Genomic DNA, 15,072 nt, shown 5'->3' with positions numbered 1-15,072 from the left:
TTAGGAAATTGAATAAAGCCACTAGGAAAGATCATTACCCTTTGCCTTTTATCGACCAAATGCTAGAAAGACTGTCCAAACACACACACTTCTTCTTTCTAGACGGTTATTCTGGTTTCTCCCAAATACCAGTTGCACAATCTGATCAGGAGAAAACCACTTTCACCTGCCCTTTCGTTACCTTTGCCTATAGACATATGCCATTTGGCTTATGTAATGCACCTGCCACCTTTCAAAGATGTATGATGGCTATATTCTCTGACTTTTCTGAAAACATTGTCGAGGTTTTCATGGATGACTTCTCCGTTTACGGGTCTTCCTTTGATGATTGCCTCAACAACCTTGATCGAGTCTTGCACAGATGTAAATACACCAATCTTGTCTTGAATTGGGAGAAGTGCCACTTTATGGTTAATGAAGGCATCGTTTTAGGACATAATATTTCTGAAAGAGGTATTGAAGTTGATAAGGCTAAGGTTGATGCAATCGAGAAAATGCCATACCCCACATATATCAAAGGTATAAGAAGTTTCCTTGGTCATGCTGGTTTCTATGGAAGGTTCATTAAAGACTTCTCTAAGATTTCTAGGCCTCTTACCAGTCTCTTACAAAAGGATATTCCTTTTGTTTTTGACGGTGATTGTGAGGAAGCCTTCGAAATACTTAAGATGGCTTTGATAACGGCACCTATTGTTCAACCGCCTGATTGGAACTTACCTTTTGAGATCATGTGTGACGCTAGTGATTATGTTGTTGGTGTTGTTCTGGGGCAAAGAGTCGATAAGAAGTTGAATGTTATTGACTGCGCTAGTAAAACTCTAGACAATGCCTAGAGAAACTATGCTACTACGGAGAAGGAGTTTTTAGCAGTCGTGTTTGCATGTGACAAGTTCAGGTCTTACATAGTTGATTCCAAAGTCACTATTCACACTGATCATGCCGCTATTAAGTACCTCATGGAGAAGAAGGACGATAAACCTAGACTTATCAGATGGGTTCTCTTGCTACAAGAATTTGATTTGCACGATGTCGACAGAAAGGGTGCTGATAACCCAGTAGCAGATAACTTGTTTAGGTTGAAGAACGTTCTTGATGACCCACAACCTATTGATGATAGCTTTCCTGATGAGCAATTGAATGTCATCAACGCTTCACGTAGTGCACCGTGGTATGCTGATTATGCAAACTATATCGTTGCCAAATATATACCACCTAGTTTCACGTACCAGCAAAAGAAGAAATTCTTCTTTGTCTTGAGACAGTACTTTTGGGATGATCCTCACCTTTATAAGGAAGGAGTGGATGGTGTTATTAGACGTTGTGTACCTGAACATGAACAGGGAAAGATTCGACAGAAGTGTCACTCCGAGGCCTACGGAGGACACCATGCGGGAGATAGAACTGCACACAAGGTATTGCAATCAGGTTTCTATTGGCCCACTCTCTTCAAGGATGCCCGTAAGTTTGTCTTGTCTTGTGACGAAAGACAAAGAATAGGTAATATTAGCAAATGTCAGGAAATGCCTATGAACTATTCACTTGTCATAGAACCATTTGATGTGTGGGGCTTTGATTATATGGGACCTTTTCCAAAATCTAATGGTTATACTCACATCTTAGTTGCTGTTGGTTTCGTCACTAAGTGGGTAGAAGTTATCCCCACTAGTAGTGCTTATCACAACACTTCTATCAAGATGCTGAAAGAAGTTATCTTCCCTAAATTTGGAGTCCTAGATATCTAATGACCGACGGTGATTCACACTACATTCATGGTGCTTTCCGTAAAACGCTTGCTAAGTACGATGTCAACCATAGAATTGTGTCTCCCTACCACCCTCAATCCAGTGGTCAAGTAGAGCTAAGCAGCAAAGAGATTAAACTAATTCTGCAAAAGACTGTCAACAGGTCTAGAAAGAATTGGTCTAAGAAGCTCGATGATGCACTGTGGGCTTATAGAACTGCCTATAAGAATCCCATGGGCATGTCTCCGTACAAAATGGTGTATGGGAAATCATGTCATTTACCTCTTGAGCTAGAGCATAAAGCTTATTGGGAAATCAAAGAGCTCAACTTTGATTTCAAACCTGCCGGTGAGAAGTGATTATTTGATATTAGCTCGCTTGATGAGTGGAGAACTCAGGCATATGAGAATGCCAAGCTGTTCAAAGAGAAGGTTAAGAGGTGGCATGATAAGAGGATACAAAAGCATGAGTTCAATGTAGGTGATTATGTCTTGCTATATAACTCTCGTTTAAGATTCTTTGCAGGCAAGCTTCTCTCTAAATGGGAAGGTCCCTATGTTGTTGAGGAAGTATATCGTTCCGGTGCTATCAAAATCAATAGCACGGAAGGTAATTGTCCGAGAGTGGTAAATGAGCAGAGAAGAAAGCATTATATCTCAGGTACTCCCATAAATGTTGAAAGCAATATCATCAATACCATAACTCCGGAAGAATACCTAAGGGACATTTATTAGCGTGTTTCAGACTCCGAAAACGAAGAGGTATGTGATTCGGTAAGAAAACAGAGTCCAAAACTTTTCCAGTAGGAAATTTTATTCGTTTTGGCATATTTGAAAAAATACAAAAATTGGAAGTAGTCCGGAAAGTGCGCGAAGAGGCGACAATCCTGCACGGCGCGGGCCCACCCCTGGCCATGCCGTGCGGGCTTTTGGCCACCTCGTGCGATGCCCGGACTCCGTTTTCATGCAGGGTACTCCTTCTGGTCTGGAAAAAATCATTATATATACTTCCGTTTGGTCTGACCCCTGCATCACGCAGATTTCCTCTGTTTTTCGTTTCGAGCCTGTTTTTGCCGCAGATCTAGGTCAAGATGTCTTCTCAGGATTCAGAGGGGGAGAGCTATGTGGCTGATTACCTTGCTAACCCCAAGGTCTATGGGGACTTTAATCCATATGGCTGGACCACTGATGAGGAAGAAGATTATGATCCCAAGGGGAAGGAACAAACAAGTTCCGATGAAGAGGAGGCTCCTCTACCTTAACCTGGACGCACTCATGTGGAGTTCAAGAAGTCGGGCCTCCCTGGCTCAAGGAAGAAGCCTAAGACCTTATTTATCCCTTCTCGTTTGTTGCAAGAGAATAAGCAGGAATTATGCCAAAGGGTGTTGAAGCTTGAAGAGGAAAATGATGATCCGAGGGAGCAGAATTTTATGCTCAAGTGGAAATTAAACAAGCTCAAGACCTCTTCAACAACTCCACCACCTTCACCACCAAAGGAAGACAACTGAGCATTGGTATGGGCAATCCCCTTGGCTTTTGCCAAGCTTGGGGGAGTTTCCCCTGTATCGTGTCACCATCACATCTTTTGCCTTTACCTTTGTTTTAGTTTTCCTTTTCAGTTTTCTTTTTCTCTAGTAGTTTAAAAGTCTTAGTGTTTTAGTTTTGAGTTTTTCTTTGTGTCACCCCCGTTGTATTCTTGCTCGTGAGCCTGATAATAAAGAGTGTCTTAGTTGAAGGGCTTTGCCTCTTGCCATGATCAAAAGAGTGAGAATAAAAAAAAGCATGAAAGATCATGTAATGATCTTATGGGAAGTGATGGCTTCACATATAAAAAAGACTGAGGATTGAAACTTGTTGAGGGTAGGCAAACGTAGACCTTGGTCATTGTTGCAATTAATAGGAATTGATAAGGAAGGAGAGGTTCACATATAAATATATCATCTCTGACACCATCTATGATTGTGAACACTCACTAAACTATTGCATGCCTAGAAGTAGATGTTGGACAAGGAAGATAACGTAATGAATTGTGTTTGCTTGGCTCTGAACAATGTTATATGATTAAATATTCTTTAGCATGTGACGATTGCTTCCACCTCATATTAGCCAAAACTCCCGCACCAAGTAGAGATACTACTTCTGCATTCATAAACCTTCAAACCAGTTTTGCCATGAGTGTCCACCATACCTACCTATGGATTGAATAAGATCCCTCAAGTAAGTTGTCATCGGTGCAAGCAATATAAATTGCTCTCTAATATGTATGATCTATTAGTGTGTGGAAAATAAGCTTTGTACGAACCTGTGATGAGGAAGACATAAAAGCGACAGACTGCATAATAAAGTTCTTTATCACAGGAGGCAATATAAAGTGACGTTCCTCCGCACTAAGAGGACACACATCCAAACCTCAAAAGCGCATGACAACCTCTGCTTCCCTCTGCGAAGGGCCTATCTTGTACCTTTACTTTTTGCCCTTGAAAGAGTCATGGTGATCTTCACCAATTCCTTATTTCGCCTTTATCTTGGCTAACGTCATATGCTTGGGAAAGATCTATATTCATATGTCAACTTGGAGGTAAGTATTCATGAATTATTATTGTTGACATTACCCTTGAGGTAAGCAGTTGGGAGGCAAAACTATAAGCCCCTATCTTTCTCTGTGTCCAGCTGAAACTTTGATCTCATGAGTACCACGTGAGTTGTAGCAATTGTAGAGAACGAAAGAATGATTGAGTATGTGGATTTTCTTTACAAGCTCTTATTTGACTCTTTCTGATGTTGTGATAAATTGCAATTGCTTCAATGACTAAAGGCTATCGGTTGTTACTTCTCGGTAAGGTTCTTGATCCATGATTTACTTTGTGAAGGAATTATCACTTTAGCATGAGAGATTATATGTTGGTATTGCTGTTCTGGTCTTGATCATGATGCATGCATGTTCGTATCTTGTTTTGTCGACACCTCTCTCCCTAAACATGTGGACATATTTATTGAGCTCGGCTTTCGCTTGAGGACAAGTGCTTGCTAGCAGTCCACAGCAACGACACTAGAACAATGTTGTTGACGTCTGCCTGACTTGATGCCTCCACGGCAACAGAGCCAGAACTGCTCCCAGTTGCTCAACAATTAGTAATTGTCTTGCAATGGCCCACTAGCGTGTGGGTTCGCGACAGTTTTCGAGGGTAGAGTATTCAACCCAAATTTGTTGGTTCGCCCGACAGGAAGTGAGAGGATACTCTCAAGTATTAGCAGCTGAATGTGTCAGATTCAACCACACCTGAAAGATTGGTATCTGCAAGCAAAGTATCAGTAGCAAAGTAGTATGATAGCAAAGGTGTCAGGAACGATCTCGTGACAAGGCAGACTATTCCTAACTATCGTATCAATGGCGCCAGAAGTTGCCCGTGGACGGGAAATATTCTTTCCCGTCAACGTCGAGCAAAAAATTATTGTAGCAGGTAGCAGCAGTGTAACGAGTAACAACAGTGGCAAGGAACAGAAGTAGTGACAGCAGTAGCAAGTAGCAACAGTAGCGAGTAACAGTAGCAGAAAGTAGCAACAGTAGTAACTGCAGCAGAGCAACGCAAGTAACAGTAGCAACAACAGTAGTAACAGTAGCAGAGCCAAGGAAGTAACAGCAGCAGTGGGACAAACTCGTAGGCAATGGGTCGGTGATTCTTTTGGATGACATTCATCATGCAACAGTTATAACACGGAGAGATATGTGGCTAGCTCCCGTTCGTCAATGTGATGTAGGCATGCATTCCGTGTGTAGTCATACGTGCTTAGGGAAAAGAACTTGCATGACATCTATTGTCCATCCGTCCCGTGGCAGCGGGGTCCAAAAGGATACTACGGGATATTAAGGTTCTCCTTTTAATAAAGAACCAGAACAACGCATTAGCACTTGGTGAACACATGAACTCCTCAAACTATGGTCATCACCGGGAGTGGTTCCGGTTATTGTCACTCCGGGGTTGCCGGGTCATAACACATAGTAGGTAACTACAACTTGCAAAATTGGATCACACATATATTGGTGACAACATAATAATTTCAGATCTGAAATCATGGCACTCGGGCCCTAGTGACAAGCATTAAGCATGGCAAAGTAGTAGCAACATCAATCTCAGAACATAGTGGACACTAGGGATCAATCCCCGTCAAAACTAACTCGATTACATGATAGATCTCATCCTACTCATCACCGTCCAGCGAGCCTACGAATAGATTACTCACGAACGATGAAGAGCTTCATGGAATTGGATTGGGAAGAAGGTTGATGATGACGATGGCGATGATTTCCCCTCTCCAGAGCCCAAAACGGACTCCAGATCTGCCCTCCAGATGAAGAACAGGATGTGGTGGCGCCTACGTATCGCAAACGCGACGAAATCTTCTCTTCTGATTTTTTTCTGGACGAAAGTGAATTTATAGAGCTGGAATTGGGGGCGGCAGACCCATGCTACTGCAACAAAAGACCTTCCAACGGTGCCAGAAATAGGCACGTCGACGGGAGAATACTTGGCTTGATCTTTCTGTTGCGGCTACGCCTTAAGGGAATTCCTAGGCAAGTATGCAAAGGATTTCCCCGTGGCCTTGGAGCCTTGCGTTGGTGTTCCCTCGAAGCGGAAAGGGTGATGTAGCATAGCGGTGGTAAGTATTTCCCTCAGTTTGAGAACCAAGGTATCAATCCAGTGGAGGAGTATCTCAAGATCCTGCACAAACACAAAAACTTGCTCCCAACGCTATGAAGGGGTTGCCAATCCCTTATAGATTGTTTGCCAAGTGAGAACTGAAAGCAACAAAGTAAAAAAGCAAAGTAAAAGCGGAGATGTAAACGATGGATGTGAATAGACCCGGGGGCTGTAGTGTTTACTAGTGGCTTCTCTCGTGAAAGCAAGTAGACGGTGGGTGAAAAAATTACTGTCGAGCAATTGATAGAATCATGCAAAGTCGTGACGATATCTATGCAATGATTATTTCTATAGGCATCGCGTCCAAAACAAGTAGACCGATACTGTCTGCATCTACTACTATTACTCCACACGTCGACCGCTATCCAGCATGCATCTAGTGTATTAAGTCCATAAGAACAGAGTAATGCCTTAAGAAAGATGACATGATGTAGAGGGATAATCTCAAACCAATGATAAAAACCCCATCTTTTTACCCTTGATGGCAACAACTTGATGTGTTCCTTGCTGCCCCTACTGTCACTGGGAAAGGTCACCACATGGCAGAACCCAAAACCAAGCACTTCTCCCATTGCAAGAATCATAGATCTAGTTGGCCGAACAAGACCCAAGACTCGGAGATACTTACAAGGATATCAAACCATGCATATAAGAAATCAACAAAGACTCAAATATATATCATAGATAATCTGATCACAAATCCACAATTCATCGGATCTCGACAAACACACCGCCAAAGAAGATTACATCGGATAGATCTCCATGAAGATCATGGAGAACTTTGTATTGAAGATCCAAGAGAGATAAGAAGCCATCTAGCTACTAACTACAGACCCGTAGGTCTGAAGTGAACTACTCACGAGTCATTGGAGGGGCGATGATGATGATGAAGAGGCCCTCCAACTCCAAAGTCCCCTCCGGCAGGGTGCCGGGAAGGGTCTCCAGATGAGATCTTGTGGAAACGGAAGCTTGCGGCGGCGGAAAAGTATTTTCGAGGCTCCCCTGATTTTTTGCGGAATGTTTGGGAATTTATAGGCCAAAGACCTAGGTCAGGGGGCGGCCAGGGAGGCCACAAGCCTGCCCACCGCCGCCTCCCCCTGGTGGCGGAGTGGGGGCTTGTGGGCTCCCTCGAGCCCACCTAGCCTGGCCCAAAGCCCCCTGATCTTCTTCCGTTCGGGAAAAAATAATTTCGGGGTTTTTCTTCCGTTTGGACTCCGTTCAAATATCAGATCTGAAAAGAGTCAAAAACACGGAAAAATAGGAACTGACACTTGGCACTGAATTAATAAGTTAGTCCCAAAAAAGATATAAAAGGTACATAAAACAACCAAAGAAGACAATATAACAGCGTGAAACCATCGAAAATTAAAGATGCGTTTGAGACGTATCAAGCATCCCCAAGCTTAACTCCTGCTCATCCTCGAGTAGGGAAGTGATAAGAATGAATTTTTGATGCTTTCATGCTACCTAGCATAGGTGCCCTTTGTAATTCCTCTTATGTGACGTGAATGTTCAGATCCATTAGATTCAAAACAATAGTATGCTATTGACGTGGAAACAATAATAATTCAAGCAAACTAGCAAAGTAATCATGAACATTCAAAATAACAAGGCCAAAAGAAAGTTATCCCTACAAAATCATATAGTCTGGCTATGCTCTATCATCATTGCACAACGAATTTAAATCATGCACAACCCCGGTATTGGCCAAGTAATTGTTTCACACCTTTACTTTCTCAAACCTTGTCAACTCTCACGCAATACATGAGCATGAGCCATGGTTATAGCACTATAGATGGTGTGGAATGTGGTGGAGGTTGCAAGACAAAAAGGAGAAGATAGTCACATTAACTAGGCATATCAATGAGCTGTGGAGATGCTCATCAATAGATATCAATGTGAATGAGTAGGGATTGCCATACAAATGATGCACTAGAGCTATGAGTATGTGAAAGCTCTCAAAGAAAACTAGTGGGTGTGCATCCAACTTGCTTGCTCACGAAGACCTAAGGCAATTTTGAGGAAGCCTATCATAGGAATATACAAGCCAAGTTATATAATGAAAATTTACCACTAGCTATATGGTAGTGACAAAACGAGAGACTCTCAATCATGAAGATCATGGTGCTTAATATGCACAAGTGTGGAAAAAGTGGTAGCATTGTCCCTTCTCTCTTTTTCTCTCATATTTTTTTATTTTATTATTTTGGTGGGCTCTTTGTCCTCTCTTTTTTTTGGTGGGCTTCTTTGGCCTCTTTTATTTCCTCACATGTGACAATGCTCCATTAATGATGATCATCACACTTTCAACTCAAAACTTAGAGTAACGATGACTCTATATGGAATGCCTTCGGTAGTGTACCGTGGCAATGATCTAGCATGGCATAGACATCAATGGAAACATCATGCTAGCTATCTTATGATCATGCAATGGCAATGTAGGCGTGGTGGCACATGTCATGGTGGTATTTGCATGGCAATATATCTCGGAATGTCTTTGAAAAAGCCATAGTAGGTAGGTATGGTGGCTGTTTTGAGGGAGGCTAATGGTGGGTTTTGTGCACCGGCGAAAGTTGCATGACACTAAGAAGATAGTGATGGTTGAAGGTGAAAGTGCATCTAAACCATGGACTCAACATTAGTCATGAAGAACTCATATACTTGTGGCAAAGTTTTATTAGTAATCGAAACAAAGCATTCAACGCATATTCCTAGGGGAAGGGTTGGTAGGTATAAACCATCACGCGATCCCGACCGCCACGCAAAGGTTGACAATCAATATACTAATCATGCTCAGATTTCATCACATAGCGGTTCGCCATACGTGCATGCTACGGGAATCACTAACTTCAACACAAGTATTTCTAGATCCACAACACCTTACTAGCATGACTTCAATATTACCATAACCACAACTCAAAACTAATTGAGATGAATCAAACTTCTCTAACTATTCAATGCACATGAAGGTGGAAGTTTTTGTATCCCTTTGGATAACTACCCCTTTTGAGACTACTTTCAAAGCATAGATCAACTACCAAGACACGCACTGCTGTGCTCTAAAAGATATAAGTGAAGCACATAGAGCAGAAGTATCTAGCTCAAAAGATATAAGTGAAGCTCGACAAAATCATGGTGTGTGCATGTCTCTCTCTCTAGGTGTGCAGCAAGTATGATTGTGACAAAAAAAATACTCCTACGATACAAGACGCTCCAAGCAAAAGCACATAACATGTGGTGAATAAAAATATAGCCCCAAGTAACGTTACCGATGGATTGAAGACGAGAGAGGGGATGCCTTCCCGGGGCATCCCCAAGCTTAGGCTTTTATGGCATACTTGAATCTCTTGGGGTGCCTTGGGCATCCCCAAGCTTGAGCTCTTGCCACTCTTTATCTCTTTGTCCATAAGAACTTCACCCAAAACTTGAAAACTTCACAACACGAAACTTAAACAGAAACTCGTGATATCATTAGTACAAGAAAGCAAACCACCACTTCATTAGGTACTGTAGCAAACTTAAATTCTACTTGTGATGATGTTGGGTTACTGTACTGTCAATCTTCCATGGCTAATACCCCCGATACTATCCATAGTTTCATCAAAATAAGCAACCAACACAACAAAAACAGAATTTGTTAACAGCAGACCAGTCTGTAGCAATCTGTATATTTCGTATACCTCTGGTACTTCAAAAATTCTGAAAATTACGACAGTCTGAATAATTTGCATAGCAATCAGCAGCAAAAAGAAGCAACTCCAAATCTCTTACATAAAAAAATGAAAAAAAAATCGTGAGAAGAAAGTTTCTGTCTTTTCCAGCATGACCAAACAATCATCCCTAAGACTAATCATAACGGTTTTGCTTGGCATAAACGCAAAAAATAAACAAAAAACACAATCATAACATAATTATGAAATTGTGGAAAACACAAAACAGAAAGAAAAGGGATAAATTCGTTGGATTGCCTCCCAACAAGCGCTTTTGTTTAACGCCCTTAGCTAGGCAAAAAGTGATGGAATCACGTATAGTCATCTTTGGTGCTCAAACCATAAGTAGCCCTCATCATAGATTCATAAGGCAATCTTATTTTCTTTCTAGGAAAGTGCTCCATGCCCTTATTTAAAGGAAATTGAAATCTAATATTCCCTTCCTTCATATCGATGATAGCACCAATAGTCCTTAGGAAAGGTCTACCAAGAATAATGGGACATGAAGGATTGCAATCTATGTCAAGTACAATGAAATCCACGGGTACATAGTTCTTATTTGTAACAATAAGAACATCATCGATCCTCCCCATGGGTTCCTTGACAGTAGAATCCGCAAGATGCAAATTAAGAGAACACTCTTCAATCTCATGAAAACCAAGAATATCACATAGAGACTTTGGAATCGCGGAAACACTAGCACCCAAATCACACAAAGCATTGCACTCATAGTTTTTGATCTTGATTTCGATAGTAGGTTCCCACTCATCATGAACTTTTCTAGGTATAGAGACTTCTAGTTCGAGCTTCTCTTCAAGAGATTTCATCATAGCATCTACGATATGCGTGGTAAAGGCTTTGCTTTGGCTATAAGCATGTGGAGAGTTTGCAATAGATTGAATCAAAGAAATGCATTCAAACAAGGAGCAATTATCATAATTGAATTCCTTGAAATCCAAAGTGGTAGTTTCATTACTACCCAAAATTTTGACTTCTTCTACTCCACTCTCCACACCTTTATCATCAAGATAAGTGGTCTCCGGATCGTTTCTCAACCAAAGTGGATTCATATCCAGCCCCTCCATAAGTAGGTTTGACACGCGAAAACAAAGATGCAAGAGGAGATACACCAAGCACTTTAAGATCTTCATGATTTGCATCACTAGAACGCACCCTTTTAAACCATTCATGTCTAGCGCGAATTTGGGCGGTTCTTTCTTTGCTCTCATTCATGGAGATACGCATAGCTTTCAAAGTTTCATCCAAGTTGACCTTGGGAGGAGCACATCTAACTTTCAAAGCATCAATATCACAAGACATCCTATCAACGCTCTTAGCCAAATCGTCTATTTTGAGTAGTTTTTCCTCTATGGACGCATTGAAAATCTTTTGAGAGTTGATGAACTCTTTGATATTACTCTCTAAATCAGAGGGTAATTTGTTGTGATTTCCATAAGTGTTGCCGTAGGAATTGCCATAATTGTTATAGGAATTACTAGGAAAAGGCCTAGGAACATAGTTTCCTCTAAAAGCATTATTGTTGCCAAAATTGTTCCTACCAACAAAATTCACGTCCAAACTAGCGTTGCTACTCTCAATCAAAGAAGATAGTGGCATGTCATTAGGATCTACGGTAGCATTTCTACTAGCAACCAAATTCATCAACTCGTCCATCTTAGCACTAAGCGAGTTAATCTCTTCTATAGCGTGCACCTTTTTGCTAGCAGGCGACCTTTTAGTGTGCCACTAAGAGTAGTTGGTCATGATATTGTCTAGGAGTTTTGTAGCGTCTCCTAACGTGATTTCCATGAACGTCCCACCTGAGGCAGAGTCCAAGATATTGCGAGAAGCAAAATTCAAGCCAGCGTAAAAGATTTGTATAATCATCCACAAACTCAAGCCATGAGCGGGACAATTTCTAATCATAAGCTTCATCTTCTCCCAAGATTGTGCAACGTGTTCATGATCAAGTTGCTTGAAATTCATGATATCGTTACGTAAGGAGATGAGCTTAGCTGGCGGAAAATACTTGGATATGTAAGCATCTTTGCACTTATCCCAAGAATCGATAGTATTTTTAGGCAAAGACGAAAACCAAGTTTTTGCGCGATCTCGCAACGAGATAGGAAAAAGTTTCAACTTAATCACGTCATTATCCACATCTCTTTTCTTTTGCATATCGCAAAGCTCAATGAAGGTATTGAGATGGGATGCGGCATCTTCACTAGGAAGGCCAGAGAATTGCTCTTTCATAACAAGATTCAGCAAAGCTGCGTTGATTTCATACGATTCCGCACTAGTGGCGGGAGCAATCGGAGTACTAATAAAATCATTATTATTAGTGCTCGAGAAGTTGCAAAGCTTGGTGTTTTCAGCCATGATGACTTCAACAAACAAACAAGCACACAAGCAAGCAAGAAAACCGGCAAAGGCAAAAGAAAACGGCGAAGGCGAAAGGCGAATGAAAACGGCAAATGTGAAGTGGGGGAGAGGAAAACGAGAGGCAACTGGCAACAAAAGTAAATGCAAGAGAAGAGTTTGTGAGACCTACTTGGATAGATCTTGATTTCTCCTCCCCGGCAACGGCGCCAGAAATACTTCTGCTACTGCAACAAAAGACCTTGCAACGGTGCCAGAAATAGGCACGTCGACGGGAGAATACTTGGCTTGATTTTTCTGCTGTGGCTACGCCTTGAGGGACTTCCTAGGCAAGTATGCAAAGGATTTCCCCCGTGGCCTTGGAGCCTTGCGTTGGTGTTCCCTCGAAGCGGAAAGGGTGATGTAGCATAGCGGTGGTAAGTATTTCCCTCAGTTTGAGAACCAAGGTATCAATCAAATGGAGGATTATCTCAAGATCCTGCACAAACACAAAAACTTGCTCCCAATGCTATTAAGGGGTTTTCAATCCCTTATAGATTGTTTGCCAAGTGAGAACTGAAAGCAATAAAGTAACAAAGCAAAGTAAAAGCGGAGATGTAAACGATGGATGTGAATAGACCCGGGGGCCGTAGTGTTTACTAGTGGCTTCTCTCATGAAAGCAAGTAGACAGTGGGTGAACAAATTACTGTCGAGCAATTGATAGAAATGTGCAAAGTCGTGACGATATCTATGCAATGATTATTTCTATAGGCATCACGTCCAAAACAAGTAGACCAATACTGTCTGCATCTACTACTCTTACTCCACACGTCGACCGCTATCTAGCATGCATCTAGTATATTAAGTCCATAAGAACAGAGTAACGCCTTAAGCAAGATAACATGATGTAGAGGGATAATCTCAAACCAATGATAGAAACCCCATCTTTTTACCCTTCATGGCAACTACTTGATGTGTGCCTTGCTGCCCTTACTGTCACTTGGAAACGTCACCACATGGGAGAACCCAAAACCAAGCACTTCTCCCATTGCAAGAATCATAGATCTAGTTGGCCGAACAAGACCCAAGACTCGGAGAGACTTACAAGGATATCAAATCATGCATATAAGAAATCAGCAAAGACTCAAATATATATCATAGATAATCTGATCACAAATCCACAATTCATCGGATCTCCACAAACACACCGCCAAAGAAGATTACATCGGATAGATCTCCGTGAAGATCATGGAGAACTTTGTATTGAAGATCCAAGAGAGAGAAGAAGCCATCTAGCTACTAACTACGGACCCGTAGGTCTGAAGTGAACTACTCACGAGTCATTGGAGGGGCGATGATGATGATGAAGAGGCCCTCCAACTCCAAAGTCCCCTCTCGCAAGGTGCCAGGAAGGGTCTCCAGATGAGGTCTCGCTGAAACGGAAGCTTGCGGCGGCGGAAAAGTATTTTCGAGGCTCCCCTGATTTTTTGCGGAATATTTGGAAATTTATAGGCCAAAGACCTAGGTCAGTGGGCGGCCAGGGAGGCCACAAGCCTGCCCACCGCCGCCTCCCCGTGGTGGCGGAGTGGGGGCTTGTGGGCTCCCTGGAGCCCACCTGGCCTGGCCCAAAGCCCCCTGGTCTTCTTCCGTTCGAAGAAAAATCATTTCGGGGTTTTTCTTCCGTTTGGACTCCGTTCCAAAATCAGATCTGAAAAGAGTCAAAAACACGGAAAAAACAGGAACTGGCACTTGGCACTGAATTAATAAGTTAGTCCCAAAAAATATATAAAAGGTACATAAAACAACCAAAGAAGACAAGATAACAGCGTGAAACCATCAAAAATTATAGATACGTTTGAGACGTATCAACCCACGTGGGCCCCACAAGCTTGGTTGCCGCGGCCAGGGGGGTGGCCGCGGCAACAGGGCTTGTGGCCCACTGGCCCATCCCCCCTGGTGGATCTTTGCGCATGTATTTTTTATATTTTCCAGAAATATTCTCCGTAAATTTTCAGGACGTTCCGAGAACTTCCATTTTCTGCACAAAAACAACACCATGGCAATTCTGCTGAAAACAGCGTCAGTCCGGGTTAGTTCCATTCAAATCATGCAAATTAGAGTCCAAAACAAGGGCAAAAGAGTTTGGAAAATTAGATACGATGGAGACGTATCAACTCCCCCAAGCTTAAAACCTTGCTTGTCCTCAAGCAACTCAGTTGACAAACTGAAAGAGAAAGAAAAACTTTGACAAACTCTATTTGATCTTGTTGTTGCAACTATGTCTAACTCATAACAAGAATTTCAGCAAGATCACAAGTTAACCACATAAGCAAGTGACACAAAGGTCTCACGGTAAACTAATATCAATGGCATAATCAGCTAGCGAGCAAATAATAATGAGTTTCAGATACCAACAATTCAATCAAAACAAGCATGAAGCAATATGAATAGGTGGTATCTCGCTAGCTCTTTCTGAGACCGCAAAACATAAATGCAGAGCACTTTCAAAGATCAAGGGCTGACTAAACATTGTAATTCATAGCAACGAAGATCCAGACATAG

This window comes from Hordeum vulgare, chromosome 2H (assembly GCF_904849725.1).
Source record: "Hordeum vulgare subsp. vulgare chromosome 2H, MorexV3_pseudomolecules_assembly, whole genome shotgun sequence".
NCBI classification, from domain to species: Eukaryota; Viridiplantae; Streptophyta; class Magnoliopsida; order Poales; family Poaceae; genus Hordeum; species Hordeum vulgare.
This window is presented reverse-complemented; position numbering follows the sequence as displayed.